Below are 27805 nucleotides of genomic sequence, written 5' to 3'. Positions count from 1 at the left end.
GGAAAGGGCAGAACAGGAAAGAAAGAGGCGCATACATGGTGGGAGAAGGCAGCCGGAAGCCCTGCGGAGAGGGAGGTGGCCAGAGGTGTCCGTCAGCTGGAGCCCAAGGTCCCCAGGGACCATGCTATGAAGGGCAAAGTGCCCGGCACTGATTGATCTCAGGCTCTGGTCAAAGGCAAGTCCACCTTCCTTTATGGAGCCCTTCTCCAGCTGAGCAAGGTCACAGTGCCCTCTGCAAGGACTCTGGATAACCTAAGACTGGGTTCATGTCCAAGTCCATCCCTCTCTAGCCGTGCAACGTTGATGTGATGGCCTAACCTCTGAGCCTCAGTTTCCTCCACTGGAAAATGAGGGTGTTGATTCTCCAAACTGATGGCACAAACATCACCGACGGAGCAGTCCCCTGCCCCACCCTCTCGCTGGGCCCGGGTTCGGATGCTTCAGTCCTGGTGTTGCTTTCTTCTACTCCCTAATCAGGAGAACTGATACCCACCATCAAAGCTGAAGGTCAGGAGTTGAAATTGTGAACCAAGCTCCAAAGCATCAAGGATAAATGTATCTCTGCACCCCAATGTTCACAGCAGCACTATTTACGACAGCCAAGACAGAGAAGAAATCTAAGTGTCCATCAATAGAAGAATGGATAAAGGAGATGTGGCATATATATATATATATATATATATATATATATATATATATATATTACTCAGCCATAAAAAGGAACGAAACAATGCCATTTGCAGCAACTTGCATGGACCTAGAGATTATCACACTAACTGAAGTACGTCAGGCAGAGAAAGACAAATACCATAGGATATTGCTTATATGTGGAATCTAAAAAAAAGGATACAAATGAACTTATTTACAAAATAGAAATAGACTCACAGACAGAAAACAAACCTATGGTTACCAAGGGGGAAAGGAGGGGGAGGGATAAAGCAGGAATTTGGAATTAACAGATACACACTACTATAGAAAAACAACAAGGTCCTACTGCATAGCACAGGGAGCTATATTCAATATCTTGTAATAACCTGGAATGGAAAAGACTCTGAAAAAGAATAGATTCATATTCTATTCTACTATACTAATATTATATTACATAATAACGGAATCACTTTGCTGTACACCTGAAACTAACACAACATTTTAAATCAATTATACTTCAATTGTTTTAAAAAAGGATAAATGTGTCTCCAGGGGACACAGGCGTAGTGTCTGTAGTTGACCCTGCCTGATATTTGAGATAGAGTCACAGACCAGGACCCCAGTAACCGCCCGCCCCCGGCCTTTCCCTGAGCAGGCCTGATGGAGAGGAGGAGGGAGCTTGCAGCTCTGATAACTGAGGGCCCGAAGCCGGGCGGCTGCAGATCTACACTGGCTAGTCCCAAGGTCTCTCCGCATGATGCCCAAACAATTCCAGAATGTTAGTTCTTCATTAGAGATGCTAAAGACAGAAAGGAACAAAAGATCTCATTAATATTGAAATCTGAACGATGCTGACAGGAACAAAAGGTTGGGGATGGAGCAGTATCTATCCTCTGGCCAACAGGAAATATATGACACATCTCCCATCAGAATGGAACAATGCAAGTCCAAATTACCAGCAACAAGGAGGACAAAATTAGGCAATAACGTCCAAACTGCCTGACAACTTATTCTTAGCTGCCTGGCTCCTGGTGACGGGTGAAGGGGAGGAAATTCATGCCGAGAAACAGAAGAACGGTGTTTTCTGTAGGCATGTTTGCCAAGCCTTGCCAAAAGAGAAAGAAATGGGCTTAAACCACTTTTGGATTTTTCTCCATCTCCTTCTAATGACATCAGGACCCGTCTGAGGGTTTCTCCGGAAGCCCGTTGGAGCCCACAGCAGACAAGGGCCCTTTGGAGATAAGTCAGTGCAGAGAGACTGTCCTGAACCTATTTCATCAGCACTGCGGGATCCCCACAAGGTCCTCAATCCCACCCCCCAGGTGCCTGGGCCTCACCTTCCATTAGGTTGATCTCCTCCTCAGTGCAGGACACGTGGAAGATGAGAACCACAGCCCCCGGGCAAAATGCGTCTGCACATCTCTTTCAACTGGATGACTTGCCAACAATCAAAAGTCTTACATCAAATGTGGACTTTCAGAAACACCTGTCTTTAATTCTGTCTTTACAGGAGAGAGGAAATAGGAAGGCACTGTGTGTCCACTTTTCGGTACCATGAATTCGCACATGCAGTGGACTAATGCTTACTCACCACCCACTGAGCCCAGACACTTAAACCTCTCCCGCCTCAGTTTCCTGGGCTGTAAAATGGGCATAAGAGTGGTACCTACTCTGTCGGGGTGCTGGGCGGGTCGGAGGCTGCAATGTGTAAAGAACCAGTGGACCAGAGTCTGGCGTGGTGTCACCGTGGGCTGTGGCTGTTCTCGCTGCTCCTTCTAACAGACCCTTCGGGGCAGGAGGACAAGTGAGACACGGACCTGCCCTCAAGGGGCAAACCTTCCACCTGTACAGGGACACACGACATGCTGAGTCCCTAATACGTGCACCTACACAGGGCACAGAAGCACAAGAGGGGAGGACCCCGGTGTGGGAGGCGGGATGCAGAGCGGCAGGAAGGAGGCGGCTGCACAGATCCCAGGGGCACCTGAGCCAGAGTCCAGAGGACACAGCTGGGGCGTGTCCAGATGCAGGGAGTCGGGGAGGGATGCTGGGCCCAGGAAGTAGCACGGGCCCAGGAAAAAGATGCGCAAAGCCTCCACCTGTGTGGGGACCTAGGTAGGCGTCCAGTGTTCTTGGGATACGGGAATATCCCTGGTGAATAAACCCTCCCTCATTCTCTCATGCCTAGATCGGGTGCTTTCGGCTAAAGTGGTCCCACCTCTACGCCCTCAGGTGGGCGTTTGACCCAAGCAAGACCAAGGCATATATTCTCTCCTACGGCCACAGAACTACAGGATCAAGAACAGACACGCGAGCCAGTTCCATTCACATCTGGGATCTTGCTGGAAGCATTAGGGAAGAGAAGCTTCGTTTTTCTGGACTTGAATATGAAATGACATAAACCTCTGGGCGTCGGAGGCCATATATAGAAGGAGTCCCAGCAACGGGAATGCAACTAGAGATAATCATCTAAGTGAAGTCAGTCAGAAAGAGAAACACAAATACCATATAATATCACTTATGTATGGAATCTAAAGTACAACACAAATGAACCTGTCTGCAAAACAGAAACAGACTCACACATATGGAGAACAGACTTGTGGCTGCCAAGGGGGAGGGGATTGGGGGAGGGATGGATTGGGAGTTTGGGATTAGCAGATGCAAACTGGTATATATAGGATGGCTAAAAAACAAGGTCGTACTGTACAGCACAGGGAACTCTATTCAATATCCTGTGATAAACTACAGTGGAAAAGAATACGAGAAGAATATGTGTATATATATATATGTATAACTGACTCACTCTGCTGTATAGCAGAAATGAACACAATATTGTAAATCAACTATATTTCAAGAAAAAATAAATGTATAGAAAGAGTCCATCTGAGAATAGATACAAGATAGAAGATAACAGGACTAAGGGATGGAGAGAAACCAAAACCTAACGAGCTTCTGATCCAATTTTGCTTGAGGTCCTTATGGCCACTTTTAGTTACGTGAACCAATATACTTTCTTTACTGGTTCAAGCAAGTGAGATTTGGGTTTCTGTTCCTTATCAACAAACAAAATGCCCAGATATAACTAGGGAGGGAATTCAAGTGATAACTGCCAGACCCCACGGGCTATCACAGCTGTGCAATCCCACCCACTGGATAACGCTATGTTTCAGGCAATGAGTGTCGTTCAATCATGTCTCTCTAGAGCACCGATTCCAAGAAATATATTCCCTATGATATTACAGCTCTCAAGATTCCAATGTGAGGAAGACTTCGTCCCACAGCCCCTTGGTAACTGCTGAAAATTAGCCCAGGAAATTCTGCTGATTTATCAAAGCTGCTATTTCTTCCAGAGGTGACATGGGACTCTAGTAACCGCGCAGTGTGTGTAAGCAGCAGGGAAATTCTGATTTCCCTCTGACAGCCCATCCATCAGAAGACTCTGCCTTCAACGTTGGCAGGCCAGGTTTGAACACACGATGCCTCCCAGGGGACGGGGAGGCTTTAGGATGTGAATATGCCCTTTCGTTAGTCCTTTTGCGCCTCTTTGCTGCTAGTCGAGTTGATACTGGAAGCTGAGAAACTCAGTTGTTGCAGGGATAAGACGGAGGGCAGCATCCTTGAGACGGTGCGCCCACCTCACCAGTACACATGATTGTATTTTTATTTCTCTCCGAGAGTAAAGAGTTCATCCCCTATCAGTGATGAATGACTGGCTTCTGGGGTTCTGGGAACTACAGTTCATTGACAAACAACACAGTTATTAGTCGCAGAAAAACAAGAGCCCGCCAGCATGAGCTAACAGGAAGGACGCTGAAAAATTACAATATAATATAAAATAGATAACCAGCAAGGACCTACTCTATAGCCCAGGGAACTATACTCAATATTTTGTGATAATCTATAAGGGTAGAGAATCTGAAAAAGAAAAAATATATATATATATATATCACTTTGCTGTATACCTAAAACTAACACAACATTGTAAATCAGCTATACTTCAATATAAATAAATAAATATCGATAAATAAAATGTTTAAGAAATTACAATATAGTCACTCTCTAAAATGGTATTTTCCCCATATCGCATCACTTATATGTTTAATCTAAAATACTACGAATGAACATATCTGTCATATCAAACAGAAACAGACTCACAGACACAGAAAACAGAGGTGTGGTTGCCAAGGGAGGGGGGGAGGGAGGGAAGGATTGTGAATTTGGGATTAGCAGATGCAAACTAGTATATATAGGATGGATAAACAACAAAGTCCTATTGTAAAGCACAGGGAACTATATTTAACATCCTATGATAAACCATAACGGAAGAGAATATGAAAACGAATACGTGTTTACCTGAGTCACTTTGCTGTACAGCAGAAATTAACATAACATTGTGAGTCAACTATACTTCAATAAAATTTTTTAAAAATTAAAAAAAAAGTATCATATTTTACCCTCCTCCAAAATTCCACATTGAGATTGTATCACACACCATTTCAACCATTTAATGAAAATTCAATTATTTGTGTTCAGAATAAGTGTAGATTTCCATCTGACAACACATCCATCAGAAGATAGGAAGAAAAGACTAGAATAAAGAGGGAAAAATTCGCGTTATCCTCAACGTCTCCCAAATCTTATCTAAGATTCCCCTCAACACCACCTGTAAAGGTAGATCTCGCCATACACTGCCACAGGAAGTGTGCGAGGCTCAAATGCAAGGAATTGGAAACACAAGCAAGCAAATAGACAAACCCCAAGTGTCTTTTGAACTTTTAGAAGCTCAGGTGTTCTTTAAAGGATTTTCAAGGATTACTTTGATTATGGGTAGCTCTGCCTTACATGCCCTAACAAATCTCTGCTGATCTTTCCACTGTCCTATCATTCTTCCATTTTATAGATAAGAAAACTGGGCTCAAGGAGATTCACTCATTTTCCCCAGGTCAAACAGAAAAGATGGAACCAGGATTGGAACCAACATCATTTGCCTGAAAGCGTAACCAGGAATTCGCTCCCCCTGCATTCTTTTTCTTTATCGGGAGCCTAAAGTTCCTCTTTAACTTCCACTGTTGGAACCTAAAAAGCACAAATCTACTCCGCATTCCGAAGGATGGCCCTTGAAAGACTTCAGAAGAGCTGTCGTGTTTCTCTCTTCACCTCTCCCTGGGCCTTTTCTTCTCGTCACCAGGCTCAACACTCACACTTCCTTCAATCATTTCTCCTGTGATTTGATTTCAAGGGCCCTCAGCCCCTCAGACACTCTTTGATCCAATACTATCCAATTTCCAGCCTTCCTCTTATGCCTAGAAAGATACAGGATTCTCCATCAGAGGGACGAGTGACATGTATCATCTTTGACTTATAGAGACCAGGGGACAAGAAATAGCTCCCTTTCCTCTGAAACCTACTATCAAAAAACCAGCAGCACAAGTGTGACGAGAAATCACAGATGTCCCTCCACCTCCACGCGGGAGGCAAGAGGAAAGGGTGGAGACTGCGGTGACCTAGATGCACCGGCCTTACGCACAGGGGCGTCCTCTGCTCACTTCCGGGTTGAGGGTCACAGGAAGCAGTGTGGGCCCAGGGCTACTCAACTTTGTGAATTTCATAAGAGGCTAGAAATCCAGATTTCTATGTGGTTTGCCAATTTTTACAGGATGGCAGCAAATTAAATACACACACACACACTCCTCTGAACCAGATGCAGCCTGCAGTCTGCCCACCTGTGACCTCTGTTCTGGGGTCACGCACCCATTAATGCCAACAAAAATCATATCAGCCTGTGGCAGCCGCTTCAGACAGGTGGTTCCACAGGGAATTAGAGCCATGATCTTGTAATAACTTTTAATGGAGTATAAGCTGTAAAAATATGGAATCGCCATGCTGTACACCTGAAACTAATACAATATTGTAAATCCACGATACTTCAATTAAAAAACACAGCTGGTTCATCAGATCTCACTGTGAACAAAACGGCCAAGGTTTCTTGCACACACACACATGCAATTAATATGCATCTTCTATGTATGTTTTCTTTTAACACAGAAGTACTTGTCCACTTAAAATGTGACACAGATCGCTTCCAATCTCGCCAAGGTTCCAGCCCTTCACAATCCTTCATGTCCTCAGATTTACTCCCCCTGATGTCATACGGTCCCAAGTCGAAGAAGCCGATTTGTGTATCACTACAATTAACACCGTCCTGAATTTATACCTCGTCCCTTACCTAAGTCACAATCCCAACGCTCAGAATTGCCATCGCATGACGATCTTTGGTGAAACCTGCCAGACCCTCCCTGGGGAATCACACAGCGTTTCCTGCACCGTGAGGAAGTGACCGGCTGACAAATCCACAGACCAAGGGGGTCTCTCCCTGGGGTGCTAATGAGCACCCACGTGTTTAGGTGCCCCTGGGGTGACGCCCAGGCCAGCGGACAGCTCTGAGGACGACGCTGTACATCTTAGCGTTACGACAAAATTTATGACAAATATCGACACGAAAGCTGCGACAAACGCATCACAGCCATGTAGCGAATCCCCCTCAACTGACCCAGGCGCCAGGATCTGCAGCGGAGCCGGGGCTCCGCTAGAAACGTCTGCCGCAGCTCTGCGCTTGGGGATCTGCACGCTCTCGTTTGCTAAGATCAGGCCGCAGTTCGCTAGAAGACAGCCCCATCTTCATGAGGCCACGAAAGCGACCGCTGAGCCAGAAACTACGCCTTCCAAAGCAATTTCTCTCTCGGGCTCAGGGGGGGATGCTTTTAGTATATTTCCGCGAAGGGGAGACAGCCAAGTACACGGCAACGATGGGATCCATGAACTTGGGCTTGCCTCTGTAGGGTAGAGCTCTCCAGGGCAGGACAGTGGAGGTCCCGCCCAGGGGGCTCCACACCAGGCTCTCGGGAGGGAACAAGGCTGAGGGGTCTACAGAGCTGAGCCATCTGTTTGAGCCCCGGGTGGCATAATCACACAGATGCCACCTCCATGTGCCATCCCAATGTCTCCCTCCTGGAATGACGGGGGATGGTAAGTAACAGGCATTTTCAAAGGCAACCAAGGGCAATGAATCAATATTTTTCATTCTGTGCAGATGAGTTTGTATGACTTGGCTCAGATCTTTCTAGACTCAGAATATCGAAGGCTTTAGATTTGTTTAATCAAACCTGCCCACAGGGTCCGCGGCCTGCCAGGAGCCCCAGGGCAAGGCTGTGTGTCCTTTGAAGCCAGTCCACCTTCCGTCTCGAGGGGAGAATTAACATTCCACCCAGAAAGCAGGCGATACCAAATCGGGGCTTCCTAAGGATTAATTGTGTTTGTAATTAGGCCTCACAGACACATCAATTCTTCCTTATCAAAACCATCTCCAGCTTAAGGCACAGCCTCCTGCAGGTCCAAGTAAGAAGGAAGGAATTCCTTCCAGATCTTTTCCGCCACAGGGAAAACCCTGCAGGATTTTCTGTCCACCACAGAGTTCTTCAGACGGGGACCAAGTTTCATTTCACCTCTGAACAGGAGCCCGCACAGCAGAAAGAAGGAAGAACTCAGCGGTGCTGTGTTTTCCTAAACTGAACGAAGACATAGGACCTGGGAGCTCTCTTCGCAGCTTAGAGGAGGAAGGATCATTCTGAAGATGGAAGTCCTTTCTCTCAGGGTCTCTGCTGCAAGAGGGAACTGCCGATCAGGGCGCCAAGAAAAAACGGGCAGAAACTCTAAATTCAGTGACTCAAACAGACCCCTGCACAGACATGGAAAAACATCGTGGGCTGGTTCCTGGCTGAATACGGAGTCCTAAATCCAGCTAATTAGGATGCAGGACGCAGCAGAAATGTGCCACGGCCAGATTTCCCCAGACTGTGAGCTGTGTCCCACTGGTACCCAAGTGAAGTTAGGGGGCACATGGATGGACTTTTCAAAAAGTTAATAGTCGTTTATTTTTATGTATATTAAGAAAAAGTTAGTACATCAAGCTCATGGATTTTATTGTCTTCTAATGAGACATTTAAGATATTTAAGGTTGAAAAGTGAGGCACTTAAAGAAAATATAATGAGTAAATGATATTATTTGGCACAGGAAGTTGGCAAAAATTGCGAAGATGGCAGGTAGCTGGCTAAAATTCAGGAAATATTGTCCTATGAGCAAAAGAATGGGAAGAGAATTGTTTCCGCTCAAGATTAAGACGGGGGAAGGAAGCAGCACGGCGCGTGCAGCCTCGTCTGATTCCAGGCGAGTCCCTGCCATCACTCCCTCCGTCCTCAGCATCCTCATCCCGGTCTCAGCCCTTCGGAGCCTGGGATGCTCAGAGCAGCCCCGAGACAGAAAGGGAGGGAAAGGACCGAATGCCTGGGGATCTGGAGGTAAAGCCCGCCGTACCTTGACGACGTCTTCATCCGCAGACCTGCATTCCACAGCCTCCGACACGTCCACCACCGAACCGTCCTCTTGAACGGCCACGACCTTGACGGGAACCGAAACCACCTTTCCGGTGAGAATGGCCGTGTTCAGAACCTCCGTGTCCTGTGCGGGAGAAAAGAGGGCGCGTGTCAGCCCCAGGCACGCCCGTGAGCCCCGGGAGGGGTCTCCAGCAGGCTACTTCAAGCTGGCTGGTCAGCTGGCGGTCACATCCTTTCCGTGACGTCTTCCAACACAACTCATTCAATTTCATGTATGTTTGTTTCAATTTCATGTATGTTTGTGTATATCGGAAAGCTATTCATTTTTCCCGCCCAGCATGTCACACCCAGTCACTATCTCTTCTCCTTTTTTTTTTCTTGGCCAAAAGCTGCACGGCTTTCGGGATCTTAGTTCCCCGACCAGGGGTCAAACCCCAGCCCTCTGGAGTGAAAGCAGGAAGAGTCCTAACCACTGGACTGCCAAGGAATTCCCTCCACCTCTTTCTTTTAATAACAACCTTACATTTTTCATTTGGGTACCACACATTCCTGGCAGAAGTATAGATCTTCTCTGGCTTACGATGGGGTTTGTTGAGGAAGATAATCAATAAGCTATCAAGAAGACTAGAAAAGAGTTTTTACCTGAGCCAAACTGACGTCTAGCCTGGAAGCCTGCTTCCCAGATGATTCTGAGAAGCTGCTCCAGAAAAGCAGGGTTTTCAGCACTGTTTTATATCATGTCAGAACAAAGAACGTTAAACAAGTCAGGGATACATTTCTTCAAGGTTTCAAGAAAATAAAAATAAAAACAGACCGGTACGTACAGGCACAGCACATACGGCAAGGCCTTGGCATCTGGGAAGGGGGGCTTATCATCAAAGGAACACCAGCATTGGCGTCCTAGGAAGGGAGGCATTTAATATTTATTTTTAACATGGACATTCTTTACTTCTGGTCAATGCGCCCTTTTCTTTAATAATTAAAGCAGCGTACAATGTCCTTGTTTTTAAATTTTTATTGGCGTATAGTTGCTTTACGATGTTGTGTTAGTTTCTGCTGTACAGCAAAGAGAATCAGCTATGCATATATCCCCTTTTTTGGATGTCCTTCCCATTTAGGTCACCACAGAGCACTGAGTAGAGTTCCCCGTGCTACACAGTAGGTTCTCATTAGTTATCTACAATGTCTCTTTGATAGGCCACACACAGGCTATTTTTAGTTAGCATCAAATCCAGGTGAACTCATGTATAAGCCAGAATGACTGCCCCATATCTCACTAGGTGACATTTTTCTTTTCTCAGGCTCACGTCCCAATAAGCCCATCCTAAGTTGAAACTATCATTACGTTGAAACGCACTTAATACACCTAACCTGCTAAACATCAGAGCTTAACTTATCTGAGTTTATGTAGGCTCAGAACACCTATGTGAGCCTGCAGTTGTGCAAAATCATCTAACAAACACCTATTTTATACTAGAGTGTTGAATAGCTCCTGTAATATATCAAGTACTGTAATGTAAATGAAAACCAGAATGGCTGTAAATGTATTTTCTTTATTTAAAAAAAAATTTTTTTATTTTTAAATTTTTTGGCTGCACCACGCAGCGTGCGGCATCTTAGTTCCCCGACCAGAGGTCGAACCCACACCCCCTCCAGTGGAAGTGCAGTGCAGAGTCCTAACGATTGGACGGCCAGGGAAGTCCCTTGGATCAGTCATTGACACTCAAGATTGCACGGCTGGGGCTCGTACCCAGCATCACAAGAGAGGAGGTACCGTGTGTTGACAGCCCGTGAAAAGACCAAAATTCGAAGGTTGCTACTGAGTGCGTGTCATTTTCTCACCCCTGTAAGTCAAGCCATCGTAAGTCGGGGACCATCTGCACGTGTACCTTGGTGGCGGTGACGTCTTCCACTCCAGCGGGCACATGACTCAAACCTGGCCAGTTCATTGCATCCCCTTGACCTGAGTGACTATTTCAATTGATGCTCAAACAAAGAACCACAGAGACAGACGATAATGACTGAGTTCCTGGTTCCAGCTCTACCTGAAGCCTATCACCCCTAGAAACTTAGCTACATAAACAGTTGACTTAGTATACATGGTTTTTTATTTGTTTTTTTACATGTTTTGTTTTGTTCTGTTTTGATATTTGAACCTGAAAGACTTCTTACTAATACAGTATGAATCCAGGCTTACAGTAGCGCTAGGGAAACAGAAAAGATTAAACATCAATCTATTCTCACTAGAAGCTCACTGCCTTTAAAGGGGATCCTGCAATAATAATCCCAAACTGAGTTTCAAAGAAAAGTGACTAGCTTTCAACCCCACCCCCCCAATCATAAGCTTATGCTTTTCTTACAGTTTTCTTTGCATCCACGTTCACCTAATTCAGCCTGTTCACAAGGGGCTGAGATGTTTACGCTGTTTTTCCCCATGTCCACCAGCAGCCTCTCACGAATCCCAAAGAGAATTCCTACCTATCTTTGGCGCACTGCGTAAACAATTTCCCCATGTTAAATATTTTACTCAAATCATCCCATAGTGTCAGAGACTTCCAAAGTTTCACCATCTACCAAAAGACAAGTATATTTTGTGTGTGCTCAAGCTCCGGTTTTACACCTTGAAAGCATGTTTATGTCCTTTTATGGGCACTGAGTTCCATTAAGATTGCATGTTATTCTGAGTAGAGGGACAATGTACTTCCTGCCCCTTCGTGCACTGGGGACGTGAATGCAGGGAGTAGTAGGAAGGCTGAGATCTCCCTGTCAGTTTTGAGTTCAGGTGTGTCAGTGGGAGAAAGTGGGCGGCAGGAGTTCTGTGGCAAGGAGCAGGGACCTGGCAGAACCAGAAGCTAGCACAGGACACCTTCAACAGCTTCTCTGACCAGCTGACATGTTGCCAGAGGGAGGAGCAGCATCGCACAATGAGGTCAGAAGAATGCTTCCACCCTCAGGGCTCCTGTAGCCCAGGAGTATGACAATCCCTCCATCTCTCTTTACGTTGCTTAGATGGTCAATGGTCACAGTGTTTTCAATGACTGTACTTTTTTTTTAGTTGAAGTACAGTTGATTTACAATGTTGTATTAATTTCTGACATACAGCAAAATTTCAGTTATACATACATATATATTCTTTTTCATATTCTTTTCCATGACGGTTTATCACAGGATATAGTTCCCTGTGCTATACAGTCAGACCTTGTTGTTTATCCATTCTCTATACACTAGTTTGCATCTGCTAATCCCAGACTTCCAATCCTTCCCTCCTCCACACTCCTCCCCCTTGAAAACCACAAGTCTGTTCTCTGTGTCTGTGTAAATGACTCTACTTCTGTTGAGTTTCCATCTTAGGAGACCACTGACTCTCAGAGAGATCTCTGGGCTGAGAAGAACTGCAAGATTATGTTGGCTTCAGAAATCTGCCTTCAAGAAGGGAAGGTAGCAATGACTCCTTCTTCCATGTGTAGAAACAGAAGCCCCAGTGGGTTCGTTGAACTACCCACAGCCAATGCAAAGGCAACAGAGAAAACCAGATCCTAGACCTTAGCGCCGCGATGCTGTCACCAGCACCACCACTCAAGAGAGAGAAAATAATTGCTCTGATACAAGTGAGCAGCTGGTATGTGCCAGGAATTATTACAGGGATATATCATCCCATATAATCTTCATGAACAAAGGTACATCAGTGGATCTGTTTTCATCTCCATTTTACACAGGACTCAAGGTACGTGGAGGCTCTAAATAGGAAAGAATATGAACTACCCAGGGCTTCAGCTTCTGGGAACTCAAGAAAAAGGTAGTCAGAGGGAAGTCCGTTCAAGGATGTCCACTGGAGCGTCAGTTTTAACAGGAAGATGTGTCAGAAACAGCCTCTGAATGTCTGTCAGTGAGGGAGCTGCCTAGTGAACTGGTGTGTGTGTGTGTGTGTGTGTGTGTGTGTGTGTGTGTGTGTGTTAGAACACGAGGCAGAAGGTAGAACGAAGGTGGATGGATGGTCACTCCATCTCCTGTACCTCAGGCTTTTCACCTGTAAAATAATAAATTTCAAATGGATTCTGACATATGAGGCGGGTGTGTCCACCTGTTCTTCCGAGCATGGGGTCTGATTGCATTTGCTGCCCCCTTTGAGTTTTGGCGCTTGGGCAATAAACGGAGTGGAGTCACGTGCTCATGTCCAAACAGAAGTTCCAAGAGCACAAGACCCCTCACTGGCCCTTTCTCTGCCCCAGTGATGGTGACCACTGTGTCAGCCCGGGTCCTGGAGTGAGGGCAATGCAGAGTGAGGACCCAGCCGACCTGGGCATGGAGTGTGAGGAAGAAGCAACCTCTGCTGTTTTAATGATGAAAACTTAGGGATCACGAGTAACAACTGAACACATCACTTTTGACTCTGTCATCTCAGTTGAAAGACAACCAAACAAAAACCAAAAACAAAACCTGGGGAAAAGTCTTACACCCACTTAGTAGGCTTGTTTTTTTTTTTTTTTTTTTTCACAGAAATGTGAGTTGGCAATTCCAAAATCATTTAGTGTGTCGTAGGATTAGGCAAATCAATACACATATGGTGACTCATGAGAACCTGGCTTTTTTTCACTGAGGGAGGAAGGAGTCACAGGATGGCCAGGGAAGCAGTTAGAATGGACCCGATGCTGTTGCATTGGGATTGGACAGAGAAAGACGGAACACCCTGGGTTAATTAGGGCAGAAGAAGACAAACAGGGAGAGAGAGCCCGAGAGAAGGTAGAGAAAACACCCTTTTTTTTTTTTTTTAACATCTTTATTGGAGTATAATTGCTTTAGAACGGTGTGTTAGTTTCTGCTGTATAACAAAGTGAATCAGCTATACATAAACATATATCCCCATATCCCCTCCCTCTTGCGTCTCCCTCCCACCCTCCCTATCCCACCCCTCTAGGTGGTCACAAAGCACCGAGCTGATCTCCCTGTGCTATGCGGCTGCTTCCCACTAGCTGTCTGTTTTACATTTGGTAGTGTATATATGTCCATGTCACTCTCTCACTTCGTCCCAGCTTACCCTTCCCCCTCCCCGTGTCCTCAAGTCCATTCTCTATGTCTGCGTCTTTATTCCTGTCCTGCCCCTAGGTTCTTCAGAACCATTCTTTTTTTTTTTAGATTCCATATATATGTGTTAGCATACAGTATTTATTTTTCTCTTTCTGACTTACTTCACTCTGTATGACAGACCCTAGGTCCATCCACCTCACTACAAATAACTCAATTTTGTTTCTTTCTATGGCTGAGTAATATTTCATTGTATATATGTGCCACATCTTCTTTAGCCATTCATCTGTCGATGGACACTTAGGTTGCTTCCATGTCCTGGCTATTATAAATAGAGCTGCAATGAACATTGTGGTACATGACTCTTTTTGAATTATGGTTTTCTCAGGGTATATGCCCAGTAGTGGAATTGCTGGGTCATATGGTAGTCCTATTATTAGTTTGAAACCACACTTTTTTTTGCATTTAAAAAACTTTTCTTAAAAACAACTTTGTGGAGGTATAACTGTTATACGTATTTTTAAACAAGTTAGACAGCTAAAGAGTGACAGAGAGGTAGAGAGAAAGACACAACAATGAAGCACAGAGACATAGGAAGTTAAAGACAGTCATGAAGACAAAAACAAGTCAGAGAGAGAGTATTTGTGAGTTGCATCTTGGTCTGTATTCTCTGCATTCTTGTGTCCTCTGCTTCTGCTCATCCAGTGGGCTCTGTTCCTTTATACAACTGAGCTGTGACAGCAAATAATAATTACATAAGTATTTTCTTTAATTTCTATCTTGAACCTTACTATTATCCCTTCACCAAAGACCTGCTTCATTGCAATGGTTCCTCTGTTGTCTGAAATACAGCTCCTTATACATGTTGGGCTAAATTAAAATTGAATGAAGCTTCCGGTTGCCATAGAATCAGCAAACCAATGACAGCTGGTCAATTAAAACCCCAAACTCAAGTCCACGGTCAGGATTTTATTTGAATATAAATAAACCCTTCTGTGCATTTTTTACTGTGAGCTGGCTGGTGCCTTTGTGACCTCACTGACAAGTGAGGACCTTGGCTGGAGCCTTGGGCTGCTTCCCAATCTTTCAGTCAGGGCTTATCCGTGGATGGATGGAGAGACGAGGGGAGGGCAGAGCAGGAATTCGAGGAAGGTAAGGACAGAAAATTACAGGGAGAGGCGAAGAGATTGGAAGAGAGAGGAAAGACACAGTGAGAAGAGAGAGAGAGGACAAGCAAGAGAACATGTGAGCTGAAATGAAGTCAGAAAGAGTCAGAGACAGGCAGAGAGAATGACTGTGTGACAGACTGAGGAAAGGCGTGAGGAGAAGCATGGTAAACAGAAAGTCCTAGAGCTGGTGAGTCAGCTACCGGAGGGCAGCCAAAGAAAAGGTATAATAAAAGACCCAAATGGAAATTCAGGAGATGAAAAATATGGTGTTTGAGTTAAAAAACGCAAAGATGGGATTAGCAGCAGATCACACATTTCAAGAGAAAATAAGTTGAAGACATAACAATATTGAAAACTATTCAAAATGAAGAAGAAAGAGAAGAGACTGAAACAAATCAATTAAAAAGTCAGAGGCCTGGGAGTCAGCATCACACTGTCTAACATACATATAATTGGAGCCTAAGAAGAAAAAGATAAAATATATGTGTGTGTGTGTGTGTGTGTGTGTGTGTGTGTGTATGTGTGTATGTCCAAATCAAGCAATTTCCAAGAAATAATTGTCAAAAATTATCCAAATTTAATAAAAACTGAAACCCTACAGTTCCAGGAAGTTCAAAACTCCCAAAGTAGTCTAAACATTTAAAACAATCACGACACAGACCTACTAGAGAATGGACTTGAGGATATGGGGAGGGGGAAGGGTAAGCTGTGACAAAGTGAGAGAGTGGCATGGACATATATACACTACCAAACGTAAAACAGATAGCTAGTGGGAAGCAGCTGCATAGCACAGGGAGATCAGCTCGGTGCTTTGTGACCGCCTGGAGGGGTGGGATAGGGAGGGTGGGAGGGAGGGAGACGCCAAGAGGGAAGAGATATGGGAACATATGTATATGTATAACTGATTCACTTTGTTATAAAGCAGAAACTAACACACCATTGTAAAGCAATTATACTCCAATAAAGATGTAAAAAAAATCATATAAGATACATGAAAATCAAACTGCTGAAAATCAGTGATACACAGGAAAATTAAAGGATGTCACAGAAAAAAGAAACATCAGGTATAAAGAAACAGAGATATGAAGTCAGCAGACTTCTCAACAGATGGCTCCTTGATATTTACCCAGGGGGTTTGAAAACATTTCCCTCAAAATATTTGTACACGAATGTTTACAAACATTTTATTCTTCATATCCAAGGCTTAGAAACAATAAATACAAATATATGAGCTGACTCTCATTGACTAACCTGGGTGCTATTAAGTGCAAGGAGTTACATCATGATGTCACATCATTACAGAGACAAGTCTGAATGTACACCTGAACCTGTCATATCCCCTACCCCACCGAGGACAAAAACTCTTCTTAGCATAACTTGTCTAGTTCAGACATTTTTATAAAAAATGTATTAAGTGAAGAAGTTAGCATGTCATTTTGGGCAAATCTGACAGAGAACCGCAACATATTTTTCCAAGTGTTTGAAATTTCTATCACTGTAAAAAAAAAACTCTGAAAGAAAAGAGCAAGAAGCAGAACTCAGTAAAAATTCACCCCAAACTCCATGTCTCCCATATTAACTTGCCCAGAGGAACACTGTGATGTTAAGATCAAATCCAACCTTCCATGATTAAAAAATGTAAGTAACAGGATGTATTTTAACATGTGTAGTTTTTTCCATCTGATAAATTATTTACCACCTTTTTCCTTAATGGGCATAAGTCTATTGAGATTAACATACAAAGTGAATGCTTTGTTAAATTATTATAATCTAAAATAATTCTAATATGCTGATCCAGCATTTATGAATAGCATTTCAAGAATCAAATGCATACGAAAGAAACTGCTAGATATAAATTTATTTTTGTCTCCACAGCTGCATGATATTACATGCAACTTCATAATTTCTTTGCCTGAATCTTTAAGCATCTAAGTGGGCTGATTTCTCAGGACAGACCTGTATCTTGCTAGACAAAGAAACCTCTTTGAACCTCCCCTCAATTTAGAGGAAAGTTCCATCTTTTTTTTATTGTCTATCAATTCACTATGTTGAACAAATTATTATCTTTCTCCATTCGTACAAGCAAACTCAAATTGCAAAAGAATGGATCACCTGTTTCCTTAATTCCTTACCTGAATCATAAGATTCACTAACATCTAAGGAGATTTCATCCTACGAGAACTCTGTTTTGTCTAGACTATAGCTCCAAATCATGCTGCCACTGGGAAGTGATTAAACACTAGATCCAGACTAACAGCTCCTTCACCTGTACCCTTGCCAAAATCTCAGACCAGAGGTCCCTTCTCTCCATCTCTGCTGAGAAAAAAACCCAATCACCCCCGGGTGAACAGTGAACCTTCAGGGACCCAGTAAACTGCATTTGTTCAGGAGACAAACACAAGCGGAGCTATTATTTTCATCTGCATTTTCACCAGGAGGTCAGAGCTGCTACAAATATAGTTGTGTCAGTATCTATAATAATATTGCGATCATTATTTTTTTCTCATTTCACCTGAGAAGAAAATTATAAGGTTATTTTATTAGAGTTTTCAATGAGCTTGGATATTGATGTAGCATAAAAGGTGTCAGGAAATGTTACTACAAGGAAATGAAGGGACAATTGAAAGTTTCCTTCTTTTTCTCACAGAGGAAACTTGGGGCGGTGAATAAGACAAAAAGGGTCCATTTGTCCTTTTGTTGAAGCCATTCTCTCATCCCAAAATGTAGACCCTACAGTTAAAACCAGACTCTGGTCACCTATTTAAAAAGTCATATATAGACACTTAAGATTTGAATGTGAATTTTGCCTAGAAGATGTCTTGTTTTCAAAATGCCACTCCCAAATTTATTCTAAGTTTTCACACGTAGCGTACTTTTAAAATTTTATAAAGACATTAATTTTTATTTTAAAACACTTAGTTCGTAAATAATTATAATTCAGTGCTACAGACCACAGGTCTTATTGGGATGGATGGTAAATAGTTCAGGCCATACAACTGTGGCAACTATTCCATTCTGGTGTTGTATCTCAAAAGGAGCCACTGATAATACTTGAATAGGCATAGATATGTTCCAATAAAACTTTATTTACAAAACCAGGCAACAGGCCAGATTTGGCCCAATGTCAAAATTTTCTGACCTCTGTTCTCAATGATCATCCTTCTGTGCTCACCAGAGCTACTCCTTAAAGCTTTTCAGTCTCAAATAGCTGTAACTCTACCTTTTCTGGGGGTTTTTTGGGGGGTTTTTTTGGTTTTTTTAAATTGAAGTATAGTTAATTTACTATATCATGTTAGTTTCAGGTGTACAGCACAGCGATTCAGTTATATATGTATATATACTTCAGATTCTCTTGCCTTATAGGTTGTTATAAAATACTGAGTAGAGTTCCCTGTGCTATACAGTAGGTCCTTATCGGTTATCTATTTTATATATGGTAGTATGTATATGTTAATCCCAACTCCTAATTTATCCACCCCCACTCTTTGGTAACCGTAAGTTTGTTTTCTATGTCTGTGAGTCTCTTTCTGTTTTGGAAATAAGTTCATTTGTATCTTTTTTTTTTTTTAGATTCCACATATAAGTGATATCTTATGATATTTATCTTTCTTTGTCTGGCTTACTTCACTTAGTATGATCATCTCCAGGTCCATCCATGTTGCTGCAAATGGCATTCTTTCATTCTTTTTTATGGCTGAGTAGTATTCCATTGTATATCTATATTCCACATCTTCTTTAACCATTCATCCACCGATGGACTACGCTTTCTGTTTTCTGAGTTCTAAACCTTGCTGCCATCATTCTTTCATACCCCACGTGAAATTCTTCAGTGAATCTTCTCAGATCTCCCTTTGCACATCCAGAATATGACCAGCCTCACCGAGTCCACCTCCAGAACTACATCCTTGGCCGAAGCTACCATTTACTGCAGCACACGCCTAAGGAATCTGGCTTTTGACTTTATTCCCCCTTCAGTCTTTGCTCAACACGGCAGTCAGAGGAAGACCATTAAAATACCTGTCAGACCTTTCTCTCCTCAAACCCCATCTCACACAAAGATAAGGTCTTTATAAAAAGTCAAGAGAAAGACAAATACCATATGATACCCCTTATATGTAGAATCTATAATATGACAAAAAAGAATCTATGAAACAGAAACAGAATCATGGACACAGAGAACAGACTGGTGGCTGCCAAGAGGGAGGAGGTCGCAGCAGGGATGGAGTGGAGGTTGAGGCTAGCAGATGTAAGCTATTCTATAGAGAACGGATGAACAACCAGGTCCTCCTGTAGAGCACAGGGAACTCTATTCAATCTCCTGTGATGAACCATCAAAAAGAATATAGGCACTTCCCTGGCGGTCCAGCGGTTAAGACTCTGCACTTCCACTGCAGGAGGGGACACGGGTTCAATCCCTGTTTGGGGAACTAAGATCCCACATGTGGCGCTGTGCAGCCAAAAAAAAAAAAAAATACAAAAAACCAAAAACCAAAAAAAGAATGTATGTATATAGAGATGTATATACATGTATATATATATCTAAATCACTTTGCTGTACAGCAGAAACTAACACAACATTGTAAATCAACTATACTTCAATTTTTTTAAATACTGATAAGAAAAGTCAAGAGTCCATCACAGGACCTACCAGGCCCCACAGAGCGTTTCCCCGTCTCTCTCCCTACCTTCCCCTTTATCCTCACTGGCCTTGAATGCTCGCCCCACATCCCCTTTGTCTAGTTGTCCTGTTTCCATTTATTAATTCAACAGCCATCTGCAGGACATCAAGTCTGTTTATGATCGTATGTTTACTGAGATGACGATATAATGGTGCCCCTTCACGCACTCTCTGCGCCCGAGTCCCGTGTGCATCTCTGTAGGAGAACATTCTTTTTGCGCCTTTTACCACCCATGGAACAACCCAAAATGCACCGTCATAAAAAAAAAAAAAAAGATGGGAGAGCAGAGAACATAAAAAGGAGGGAAAGGGGGGAAAGCAAAAGAAAGAAGGGAAGAAAAGGAGTGGGAAGATGGAGAAAAGGAGACAGATGGAGGTGGACACTTCTCGAAGACCATATCCATTTAGGAAGCCAAAGTGGCTCAAATAGTTATTTCTGTCCCTCTCTCTGATGCTTCTTTTTCAACAAATATTTATTGAACACCGACCAGATGTCAAGTTGTCTTCTAGGTAGTGAGGAGACAGAAGTATATAAAGACAAACATGACCTTCCCTTAGGGACTAAACATTCCCATGAGGAGAGAGATAAGTTCGCCAACAAGGTCACGAGATGATTTTGGAGTGCTAAGTGCTATGAAGGAAATAAAAAGGATGGGTGTCATAGAACTGGCAAAGAGACTGGCCAGGGGGTCACTGTGGTCACCCTGGCAAGAGATGATGCCATTGGGCCCAGGTGTTGCCAGGTGAGATGGAGTTGAAATGGTTGGATTCTGGATAGATCTTTGAGGTTCCACATGATGGTTAAATATGGAAAACCGTCATGGATGTCTCCTCGATTTTTGAGCCCTTTTTTTATTATTATTAACTTCTTAAATTGGAGTATAGTTGATTTACAATGTTGTGTTAGTACAGCAAAGTGAATCAGTTACACATATACATATATCCAATCTCTTCTAGACTCCATTCCCATATAGGTCATTACAGAGCAAAAAATAGAGTTCCCTGTGTATACAGTAGGTTCCTATTAGTTATCTTTTGTATACAGTCGTGTGTATATGTCAATTCCAATCTCCCAGTTTATCCCCCCCCCCCCCCCGCCCGCCTTGGTAACCATAAGTTTGTTTTCTACACCTGTGAGTCCATTTTATTCCAAGCACATGGGAGGCGCCATTTGCTGAGACAGGGAAAACTGGTGGGAAACTTCTGTCTGTCAACACAAAAATGGGACTTGAAGACCACTGTGAACACTGGAATGGCCCAAAGCTTAGTAAACCCTTTACAAATTAGATTTCCAAAACTCAATGCTACTGAAAGAGTTGATTAACAGGAATTTCACTCTATTAGAGGCTTGTTCTCTGAGTTACAAATGAAGCCCTTTGAACTGGAACTCCCATCAGCATCACGGCGTAATCACTCACGGACCGGGAATAAAACACATCATCAATCAGCAACGGAAAGAGAATGCACTTTGGGGGAAACACAAATCACCTCTGTCCCAATGACTGTCTAACAGTGAATGACTTGGGAGGCTTTGGCTGGTCTGATGTGACGAAGGTCCGTGTGCCTTGCCTGGGACGGTGGCACCCAGGAGCTGCACCACTGAAAGGAGTGGCAACCACCCGGCAGAGCCACGGTCCTCTTCACACATGACTCCATGTGGCTATTCTTCGTCCCAGGAAAGATCTGGGACTTGGGAGATAGGAATTTGGGGGTCAGTTCAACTTCTGCCTAGCTGAGTATCATAAACAGATGCTCTCTGAATCTGGAGCAGAACAAGTAAATGACCAGGAAAAGTCACCCCCCCCCCCCATGCCTCAGTTTCTGCGCGAGGCTGAACTGATTAGATGGTCTCCGATGATGCCATCCAAATCAAATACCATCTGTCAACCTTCAGCTATTGAAATGCATCTGATTGAGACACGGATATAAATTCCATCGTCAGCAAGAGCTGAGTGTGAAAGTGAGTGAAGCAGGCCCGGTTGGGATGGGGGGGGGGGCTGGGCAGAGAACCAGAAAATGGGGGCGGCAGGGGTGGAGCATGGATTCTGGAGCCAAGCTGCCTTGGACCCTCCCAGCAGCCTCTGGGGACATCCTTGGCTGGAGTGATCGTGCCTTATTGATTTTTCATCTCCATTTGGCAGATGGTGACACTGAGGCTCAGGGATGTCCAGGGTCTTGCCCCAGGTCACACAGCCAGAAAGTGTCAAGGCAAGATTTGAACCTGTGTTTCGGTCTGACCCCAGGCCCCGATGCTCTTAACCGCTGTAATTTAGTGCTTTGCCATCTACTGTCTCTCTGATAGATCCCGTCTTTCACCTCTTCTGGTCAAACTGGCCAGGACAGCAGCTGGACCAGACCCCCCACCTCTGTTCCTCCCTCTGCCTGTATCTCATGCCAACAGCCAGGGATGAAATCAATCATTCCCTCTCTAGCTCCCTCCTTCCTTTCCCAGTGAAGGAGAAGGAAGGATACAGAAGGAAAAACTGGAGAGTCCCTGTGCTCAGTGAGAGCACCATCCATTGTCAACCACCTGCCTGGAAATGTGGCCGCTTGGCCACACTGGACTTTACTTCCTTTTAAAAGTTTTAGATAACAATTAAAAATTGGAAATATTTTTCATCTTCAAGTTTCTGGCTGGTCATGGACATGAGGAATGTCGGGCCACCCTGGGCTCCGACTCTCACGTGAAAAGAGTGGAGCTGAGTGGCGACGCCCGCTTTCGGTGGGAATAAGCCCTGTTCTGCTGGCCCCATCGGCGCTCTGCGCTCTCACGCCCACCGCCCAGCCAACCACGTGGGAACCGGTGCTGGAGGATCTGATGTTAAGCCCCATGACCTGCAGTACCGGCAGTGCCGTTGCAGGCACCGCAGCGCTTTATAAACGTGTGACTGCGTGCCTGTCCTCAGGAGGCTTAGGATCCCAAAGACAATAACCCTGCGGAGCTGCCGGGCGGGGGGAGCCGGCCACGTGCTGCGCCTCGCGCTGTTTCCCTGGCCCTTTACCCTTCTCACCTGGGAGATGCAGACTGATGGCCTCCTCCCTGGGGACGATGCCTCATTACCAGCAGCTTCGCTTCGGCTCTGACGTGTGACCGCCCCGAGCGGCAGCGCATCACCCGCCCCCCCCCCCCCCCCCCAGCGGCACCGCATCATCCCCTCGAGGAGGACGCGGCAGGGTCGTCCTCAGTTTATTTCATCCTTCTCTAAAGCAATTCCACACACACACACACACACACACACACACAGAATTCTGTTCCTGGGCACAAAGTCCTTTTGACATCACTGATGCCAAGAACTGTGTCCTTCATCCGTCCTGGTTCCCACCCCCGTGCCTAGCACATGGGCAGGTGTGTGAAGGAATGACCGACAACCTACCCCTTAAACCAGAACCATGCGCTACGGTTTCTAAAGAAGGTTGGGATTATGGTGGATGAACCACTGGACTAACCTCATTTATCCTCGAGATCACATTACAGTGGGAATAAAGGAATTCAAATGTAATCCCCCAACAGCACCAAAAAGAGGCCATCGGCAGATAAAAGGCATGCACCATCTCTGAGGATGGAAAGCAGCAGATGGCCGGGGGGTAACGGATGAAGCAGATGAGGCAAGCAGGACCAGCTTCCCGTAGTCAGAGAGTTGACAGTGAAGGGACGTAGCAACTAGGCTCCACGGAGGGCATCGACGTTACAGACTTTAACAATGTAAAACTTGCAAAACCAGATGGGGGAAATCTCAGCGTGCCGTTTCTTCTACTTTCTTCTACTTTCAAATCAAGGAGCCGACGTCACCGGCTAAAATTGTGTCATGGAAGGAATAGAGACGGTGTGGCGATGGACGTGGAGGCCACAATAGCAGCTATAGTGACAGTAATAAGAATAATAGTAATAATAATCGTTCCAAACCTTGGTTTGTTTTTTTCCACAAACTTTTCTTTCTTAAATGTACCAAAGTAGTTTAAAAATAAAAATCTCTTCTCGTCAGCTAGTTTTTCTATTTTTGCTCATTTCTTTTATGAAATACAACTCTACTTCGGATTCTTTGTCCTCTTTATCTGTAAATAATTTAACACCTTCACGAATAAAATACAGCTTTAGAGTAGGATTTCGTTGCTATAAAATATGGTGTCCAACCACCGTCTACTTATCCAGCCAGCCACTCCTCTCGCTGTGGATTCATGGATGTAGACCGCCCCGAATGATGATTCTCCAATATAACTAATGTCATATGGGGGGTGTTGGGATTTGGGCTTTTTTATTATGTTTAACATTTTTATAATGACTATGTATTACTTCACATTAAAATGATAAAGCCTTTCGAGAAAAGCAGCCACTCGCAGGCTCCATCCAGCCGCAGGGCGGGCGGTGATGCTGGCGGAGAGGCCGCACCTGTCCAAGGGGCCGGAGGCCGCGGGCCAGGTGCGGGCCAGGTGCGTCTCAGGTGCTGTGCTGAGCGCTGGGTGGGGCTGCGGGAGGGGCCTTCATTTCTCACACTTGAGGCGACCGAGACTCGGAAGTGAGCAAAGGGCTAGATGAAGCAGTCAGCTGATTGGGGAGAAGACTGGGCCCGGGGGGCAGGTGTGTTCGGGAGCCTTCTGGGGGAGGGGAGCGCAGGCCCAGCGTGGCCACGAGCTGGTCGGTCTGTGAGCGCCATCTAGTGGGCACCCCGGGGACTGCCGCCTGTGGTCCCCTCTCCTCGGAGAAAGATCTCAAGCCAATCAAAAACGCCATCCTGGCAGTTTGCAAAATTAAAGTTATTTAGAAAAAGATGTGCTGGACTCTGCGATAAGCTATGCAAAGAAAAAAAAACATCGCAACATTTATTTGCCGTTTCTCTCAGGCGGCGCCGCTGTACAGCTGCCCTGGGGGGAGGGGAGGGACTTCGACAATTACAAGCTGCATCTAGTCCCGGGGTCACGTGACAATGCCACCCCGTTATATTTTTAATTTCACCACTATTCTTAAGTGTCTCCCGTTTAATCGTGCTGGCATACTAATAAAAAACAAAGTTGATGACACCTATGATAGTCTTACATTGTAACAAGAACTGTACATATGTTGCCTTATTTCATCCTCAGAGTAACCTGTTGAGGTTGTCCTATTACCCCCTTGACAGAGAAGGAAAGCAGGGCTCCAGAAGGATAAGGAGCTGTCTTAGATCCCGTGGCGTCGGTAAATGTCCTCACTTGGCCACACAGGCAGCCTCATTTTCCCAGCTGCGGGGAAGGCGGGACTGTTCCTCTATTGCTGAGCACAGAGGGGCAGAGAAACTTTGTAGGCAGGGCCCAGGTTTGGCATTTCTAAGCAGAATCCCTAAATTAAAGGAGAACCAGGTGGATCTGGGAGAGAGTTGATGTCTCTCAGCGCTCATAAACATTTGCATATTTATGACTCCCCCTTGCGATAAATAACTCAGTTTCTCCCTCAACAGTCAAGGTGATCTTTTTTTTTCAAAAGGAAAATTATTTTCTCAGAATACAGCCTCCTGCTGATGATCTTACCACCTCTGAGGGCGAGTCAAACAGAAACGTAAAACCCTTCACATCATCGCTCTCAACTTCGTCATTCAGGGCTCATCACCCCACAAAACGGAACAATTCCTGAGTAGGAGTCTTTGATGTATGTGCCGCCTGACGGGCTTTTTTTGTGAGATACGTCATAAATATTAATGGTATTGACAAAGCCTTAGAAATCTGTCATGTCACCTTCCTGCAACAGAAACACCCACAATTCTGTCACTTTGTTCCTCCGACTGACAGCCACCACTTCCTTTCCTGAACTCGTTCGGCTGGGTCTGTGTTTTTCCTATCACCTTCACAAACTCTCCATCAGCAAAGGTTTTTCGGAGTGGACACAGGTCACCTGAATTCCACATCTCAATGGGTTTTGCCTTTTTCTTTTTGATTTTGACTTTCGCCTGCGCTCTGCTCTGCAGCCCTTGGGATTCCTCGGTTTTCGATGGTGGGCTAGTATACGGCATAACCTCACCCTCTCCCCACCCCCCGTTAAGTGAACACAGTAGTAACAGCTTTGCTGAATGTGTTCACTGGTGTCCACGTGCTGGGTTATTGGCTGTGGGCAGCTGAACCGCCCTGGACACTTCCAAGTGCAGAGGTTCTACAGCAGCACTTACAAAGTGCAGGGTTTCAAGACCCTCCCAGAATGATGGTTAATGCTGGTATTTGCACAGAGTATTCACTGGATGACTTGGGCTCAGGAAGGGAAGGAGCAAACCTGCTGATAGAAGACAATTTTCAGCATGTCGAATGGGACGGCTCAAGGTGCTGGTCCAGCAGCCTGAATGTCTAACGTAAGTCTGTAGATTAAAAACCACATGATGGTGGGGACTTCCCTGGCAGTCCAGTGCTTAAGAATCCGAGCTCCCAAAGCAGGGGGCACAGGTTTGATCCCTGGTGGTTGGGGAACTAAGATCCCGAATGCTGCCCAGTGGGGCAAAATAAAAATAGAAGAGAATTTTTAAAAAGGACCTGACAGCGAATCACTTACAACCACACTGCCCTAGCCACAGGCTGCCTCTGCCCTTCAGGCATGACTTCTCCTCCTTCAGTGCTGTCTGGGTTTCTTGCTTCTCTGGGGAGGCCAGTTTTACGTGTGCTGTGCACACTGCATTTCTGTCGCATTTCAGAGCTGAGTTTTACTTAGGAGGCTCTCTAGAGCGAGCATGGGCTTGCACGTGGTTTGAGTTACCCAGTGCTGGGGTGGCGATGCGTGTTACGGTGCATTGCTGGGTTCACTGTGAACACTGACTGTGCCGTGGCTGCAAGTTAATGGAGCTACTCAATACAGGGAGATCAAAGTAGGTGGTGTTGCTTCTTAACTTGGTTAATTTTTAATCAGCTCTTTTGGCTGTCTCCAAATTCCATCAACTGCTGAATGGTAGCCTTCTAGAAGATTCTGCCTACTGTAGCTACAGTTAAGGGACTTCTGTATACTTGTTTTACTTTTTACAATTAATCTTCTTATGTTGAAGTAACTATAGATGCGTGGAAAGTTGAAAGATGGGAAAAAGAATCTTGTGTACACTGCCCCCAGCAGTGACATCTTACGTAGCCAAGTACAATACATAAAGCCAGAAAACTGACTTCAGTAACGTTACTGTTTGTTTGTTTTTATTGGAGTAGAGTTGATTTACAATGTTGTGTTAGTTTCAGGTGTACAGCACAGTGATTCAGTTTATAAATGGATAGATAGAGAAATAGATATATATACCCACTCTGTTTCAGAAATTTTTCATTTATAGGTTATCACAAAATATCGAGTATAGTTCCCTCTGCTGTACAGTGGTATATGGTATATGTTAAGCCCACCCTCCTAGTTTATTCTTTCACCCCTTTCCTTTTGGTAACTGACATTGGTAACATGACTGTTAACTTGACTACAGACCTTATTCGACTTCCAACGTTTTTTAACCTGCATTCATCGGTGTGTATACGTGTGCATTTCTATGCAATGCAATCCCGTATACAGATCTGTGGACCCAACAGTAAATGAGATGCAGAACTCTGTCATCGTTACAAAGGATCTCTGTGACGTTGCCCATTTGTAGCCACACCCACCAACCACCCGACCTTCTGCCCATTTCCCCTGGCTACGACTCATCCCTCCTCCATGTCTGTTGTTTTTTCATTTCAAGAATGGTACATAGAGACTTCCCTGGTGGTCCAGTGGGTAAGACTCCATGCTTCCAACACAGGGGGCGAGGGTTTGATCCCTGGTTGGGGAACTAAGATCCCACATGCTGTGTGGCATGGTCAATAAAATAATATAAAATTAAATTAAAATAAAAATAATTTAACATAAAATATAATATTAGATCCCCCTTAAAAAACGGTACATAAGAGGAAACTTAGGGTATGTACCCCTTTCAGATTGGTATTT

At 44.6% G+C, this 27805-nt stretch overlaps 1 long non-coding RNA gene across 1 annotated transcript in view; it reads right to left on the bottom strand.

The window, feature by feature from the left end:
* LOC141276242 (uncharacterized) overlaps positions 1–9115 on the bottom strand; it is a 163674-nt gene extending 154559 nt beyond the window's left edge. Inside the window, exon 1 of the long non-coding RNA XR_012325506.1 lies at positions 9020–9115. This is a non-coding gene — a long non-coding RNA (uncharacterized lncRNA). The remainder of the gene's footprint in view (positions 1–9019) is intronic.
* Between the last annotated feature and the right edge of the window lie 18690 nt (positions 9116–27805).

This window comes from Tursiops truncatus, chromosome 13, assembly GCF_011762595.2.
Source record: "Tursiops truncatus isolate mTurTru1 chromosome 13, mTurTru1.mat.Y, whole genome shotgun sequence".
In the NCBI taxonomy this organism is placed as follows: Eukaryota; Metazoa; Chordata; class Mammalia; order Artiodactyla; family Delphinidae; genus Tursiops; species Tursiops truncatus.
This window is presented reverse-complemented; position numbering and strand designations above follow the sequence as displayed.